This window comes from Sciurus vulgaris (genome assembly GCF_902686455.1).
Source record: "Sciurus vulgaris genome assembly, chromosome: 6".
Classification (NCBI taxonomy): Eukaryota; Metazoa; Chordata; class Mammalia; order Rodentia; family Sciuridae; genus Sciurus; species Sciurus vulgaris.
Genome location: NC_136466.1, coordinates 122,919,083 through 122,924,335, shown reverse-complemented (window position 1 = coordinate 122,924,335; position 5,253 = coordinate 122,919,083). Strand labels below are relative to the sequence as shown.

At 37.7% G+C, this 5,253-nt stretch overlaps 1 long non-coding RNA gene across 1 annotated transcript; it reads left to right on the top strand.

The window, feature by feature from the left end:
* The first annotated feature begins 312 nt into the window (after positions 1 to 312).
* Positions 313 to 2,323, top strand: LOC306663634. Its single transcript, XR_013764498.1, has 2 exons — positions 313 to 1,904; positions 2,248 to 2,323. It is a non-coding gene; the product is annotated as an uncharacterized lncRNA (long non-coding RNA).
* Positions 2,324 to 5,253: the final 2,930 nt, after the last annotated feature.

The following is a 5,253-nucleotide window of genomic DNA, read 5'->3' as shown; positions in this document are numbered from 1 at the left end:
AATTCAGTTTGATCTGGGAATACAAGGTTGGTTTAACATTCGAAAATAACGTTTTATATAGTTGACCTGATTCACAGAAAGAAACAGAAATCTATTATTTTGACAGATTCAGAAATACCATTTGATAAAATTTAACATCTATTTATGATTTAAAAAAAAACTCTTAGCAAACTGAAAGCAAAAGAGAACTTTCTTAATTGAATAAAGGATATGTACAAAAAATTTAACACCACAAAAAATTACTTTTAATACTGAAATTTTGAAAACTTTTCTTCTAAATCAGAAAGAGTAAAAGACTCTATCACCATTTTTAGTCAAGACTGGAAATCTAGTCAAAGCAATAAAGCAAGGGGGGACAATAAAAGGCATAGGATTGGAAATTAATATATTTAAGTATTCCTAGACAATGGGATAGTATTATTCAAAAGAATCTGTTGATCAAGTGTTTGGAAACTGAAGAGTTTAGCAAGATGATAGACAGAAAAACCACTGACATTTACCAAAAAGAGTAACATTTACAAAACAGCATAATTTGCAATAGCATCAAAAATACCAAAGACATAGATAAACATCTAAAAGATATATAAGACCACAAAGTGAACTTTTTCTCTTTGAGTCAATATCACACTTCGTTATTGAACTTTACAATAAGTAAATCAGTTTTTCCTTCCTTTTTTTTTTTTTTTTTTTTTTTTTTTTTCCTTTTCTTCCTTCTTTAAGGGCTCTATTGGCTGGCTTGGTTAACTACATTTCCATATAAATTTTATAAAACTGTGAATCTTCATTTGAAAATAAAGCATGTTGACTTTTTGATTAAAATAGTATGGACTTTAGAGAATTGAGATCATTGTGTAGTCTTTCCATCTATGCATGGTATAGTCCTCCATTTATTAAGATCTTTTGTTTCTTTGAAAAATGTTCTGTACATTTCTAATCTATGCATTAGAAATCAATAGAGTGATTTATTTCAGAAAATTGAAAAAGAGGAGTTATTAGAAAACACCATAAGGAGAAGGGTTCATGTGTTCTGCAGGTAAAGAGCAAGTTCCTGACCTGAGTTTTGTTTATTTATTTTAAGGCAGAATGAAAAGAGAAAGCAATTCCCCAAAATGCAACTGATATGGCCACAACTCATCATGTATGACATGTGGCAGGGTATAAGAACTCAAGAGGCATGTATGGTATGGTAGATCATTTTTTCAAACCACAGATTCTGGGTTTGGTGAGTTACCCTCCTATTTTTAATAACAGAGAATAAGATAGAAATTACTAATGTGCATTGGGTATAGTAGAGTTAAGCACTGTTTTATGAGACTCTTACTTAAACTATATACACATATACACACAAATATATGCACCTGTATATAGACTAGGAAGTAAAATGTGTTTCCCATCATTGAGTATTGTCAAAAATATATGAAAACCTATGCTCTTGAAACTACCAATAAAATTCCAAGTGTCACCAGGTAATATTTAACCACTATAAATTTAACATGTAATATTTAACCATTAATAGATATTCTGTAGCTATACCATTTTTCATTTAGCTCAGATGTAGTCTTTAGGTTTGTGGGTGCTAAGTGTGTGAGGGAATAGAATTAAATAACAGTTAATGGTGAAAGATTCATAATTAATCAATTAGTTTGAGAAGGAACAGGAGACGCAGCTCAATGGCAGAGTGCTTGCCTAGCATATGTGAGGCCCTTGGTTCAAGTCCCAGCACCACAAAAAAAAAAGGAAGGAGGGAGGGAGAAAGGAAGAAACTAGAGGTTATTAGTGAGTTCAGAAGAGAAGAATATGAGAACAACAATGTGATGAAGATAACCACAGCTCAGTATCTTTGAAAGACAGTGTTCAAGAACAACTGGCCTTGGGTCTCCTTCTTACACTGACTGTTTTTTTTGGTTTTTTTTTTTTTTTTTCATTTTTTTTTATTAAAAATCATAAATTTACATAGGGCAATGTTGTTTGATTCATTCTGTTATTTTTTCCCTTCCCCCCACCCCTCCCACCCCTCTTTTCCCTCTATACAGTCCTTCCTTCCTCCATTCTTTCCACCCTCCTTATCCCTAACCCTAAACCTAACTCTAACCTTAATGCTAACCCCTTCTACCCCCCATTATATGTCCTCATCCGCTTATCAGTGAGATCATTTGTCCTTTAGTTTCTTGAGATTGACTTATCTCACTTAGCATGATATCCTCCAATTTCATCCATTTGCCTGCAACACACTGACTGTTTAGAAAGAAGAGGCAGAGTAAGCCTATCCACAACACCTGAACCCTGATCTGTATTGTGACTGGGCAAATATGGAGTTGGGGGGGGGGAAAAAGAGTAATAACTGGGCTGTAACTCAGGGAGGGCATAGGAGGTCATGGGCATTCAGAAGGGGACAGCAGGTACTGCGGACCCAGTGAATTAAGACAAAGGCAGCTGTCTGGGGAATTGTCCTTTATCCAGGTCTCCTCTTGGCTTCCACCTGCTGGCCCCTTTCTGTAAACCACCCCTGAGCTATATTCCTTTAACAATTTGCTTGCTCTGGACTTTCAGATTCTCCGTCAGTGAGCTGAACAGTCACCTTGCCACCAATCCATGTCTGGCTTTCCATCTCTACAGTGCCACCTTGGCAAATTTTGTCCTCCAGTTTTCTAGGTCAGGACCATCTCCCAAGCAGTATCAACTAGGGTTCAGGCAGAAGAGATTGAGATATTGGGAGGTGAGGAGAGCAGCTTTAAGCTCAACTCCGAGATTTGTACCACCCTATCCAGAAGATACCTGTAGGTCAGATACCACCAAATGGCATGCAATATGAAAGAGGTTTGAATGATAACAAAAATGATAATAATGACGGGGACTCTTTATTGAGGATCTACTTTGTGCCACACATTGTGCCAAGCGTTTTACATGGATTCACTCACTTAATTTTCAGTAATATTATCCCCATTTTTTAACTGAGCAAAATAAATACAGGATTTTTAAGCAACTTTCTTAGAGTCTCACAGCTAAAAATTGTAAAGAACATAGAAAGAAAAGAACTAAGAGCAGACTATGAGATAACCAAGAAAGAAAAGAATATTGACTAGTCAGCTTGACAAAATGAAATGCTCTAGATTTTTAGTCTGCTTTTAGTTAGAACTAAAAGAGGTCATATGCACTCAAGGTAAATAAATGCTTAGACTTCAGCTGCCTTTTCCAGTCAACTTTTTTGTGATATCTGTGGGTATGCCCAATGTCAACCTCAGAAAATGTTTCCCTCCAGAAAGACACACTGGTTTTGTAGCTTTCAGACTAGTCCTCCTCAGGAAGTGCTAGGAAGTTTCTAGAGACTCACAAGGACAGTAATAAAAACAAGGAATTTTATCATCAGGTGACTAAAACTTACCCAATGTATTTGAGGTAGGCCAGTCCCCTACCATTAAAAAAAAAAAGGACTGGTATGTAAGTGTCCTGAAGATCAATAAAATGAACCATTTAATTCATACATCCAAAATTACTGGTGAATACAGTCATCCAATCCCTAGCCCAGTGAGACACCTACTTCAGAATCAGAGCTGGCAGCAAACTGGGTTAAATATTGAGCATAGATGGTGGTTTCTTCACCAAAATTTTCAAGGAACTTTAAAAAGTCACTCAGAGGTAGAATGACAAGGAAGAAAGAAGCAGAAGGCGAGCTATTTCTAAACAACTTAAAGCACTTATTAAAAAGAGACAGAATTTGCAGCCCTAGTTTAGACAATGTGCCCAGTCCTGTTAGAGCCAGACCAAAAGTTAGCGCTCCCACCCATTTCCAAATGCCAGCTGGGTTCATATCTCAGACTCTTTCATCCACACTGAACCCCAAGAACATTACCAAAAAAATTAAGAAAGCTGAAATGAAGTATGCAGTCTCTCTTCCTCCCTAAAATGGCCATTTGGTTAAAATCCATGAAGAGGAAAGAGTTAAAATTCTGCACAGTTTAAGAACAACCAGTTGACCTTTAAATGTGCTGGTTTGAGTCCAATCACCTTTCAACAAGCATGAAATCTGGCACAAGACGTACTAAAACACACCAATTATTTTCATAGTGTACATGACTGAGCTCAGAGAGTCCTGTTTAGAAAAAAAGAATAATGTTCATTTTCCAAAAGCCAGACTTAGCGGCTGAGTGTCTCTGCCGGGAGGATTTTCCCTTGTTAACTGTCTCCAGAAGTGCTGCTGGAGAAGCCTTTCCTTGAAAAAGTACAGTACCCTGAAGAGCATAAATTTTTTGTTTTATTTAAATTCTGTTTTATAAAATAGTTTTCCCCATCTTTTTGTATGTCAAAAATAAAAATAGCTGGGAAATAATTAATTACTATCCCCATTTAACAACTTTGCATTCCAAAGACATTAGAGGGGGAAAAAAAAATCCACTCCCAGTGAAAGAGTGAAAAGCTGAATCCTCCTTTGAGCAAATGTATTCAAATCCACCGATTCAAAATCAATCATTTAATCAGTGTCCATTTCCGAAAATAATTATTTGTTTTCCAAGAGAAAGTCCCTGAGATTCTTTGAAGTGGTGAGATTCCCTCATGTTTTTAAAATATAACTCAATTTACAAACTTTGCATCCCAGTTTTTTGTTTTTTTAATAGTGCTGAGGATTTGAACCCAGAGTCTTATGCTTGTGAGGCCAGCACTCTACCAACTGAGCTACATCCCCAGCCCCCATCACAGGCTTTTTAAGAACACATTACTTGGCTGTTTAGGTGCCATGTGCTCCTGGGAAGCTGTACCTTATAGCTGCTGGTGAATTGCAAGACTGTGTCCTTTCTCACCTCCTTTGTCCACAGTTCTCAACCTCTGTGGCCCTTTGCGACCCAACACCCCATTTCCATCGCAGCTCTTGCCGCCACATTTCCAGCGATGGGGAATACTAACCCCACACCTAGAACATATTTAAGCCTACATTTGACTTTTCTTTGTTTAATCCTTTGCCTTAGGACTGAGACTTCCAAAGATCCCTGCCCAAATCTCAAAATTCTCTCTCAGCTCCTCACTCGACTTCTAACTGGCTGTGCCCATTTTATCAACCCCTCCCTACCCCACTGTTCAGTTTCCCCTTCGTCCACTTCATGTCCTCCTATAAGACGAGAAGGTCAGAATCTCACAGAAATGTAGGTAGTGCTTCATGGATTGTGGTCCTGGGCCAGTGCCCAGCTCATCACCCACCCAGCCACTTCTGCTTTGGGGCCGAGGAGGAAGGGATTTGATGCAGGAAGAACAGGCACTGCC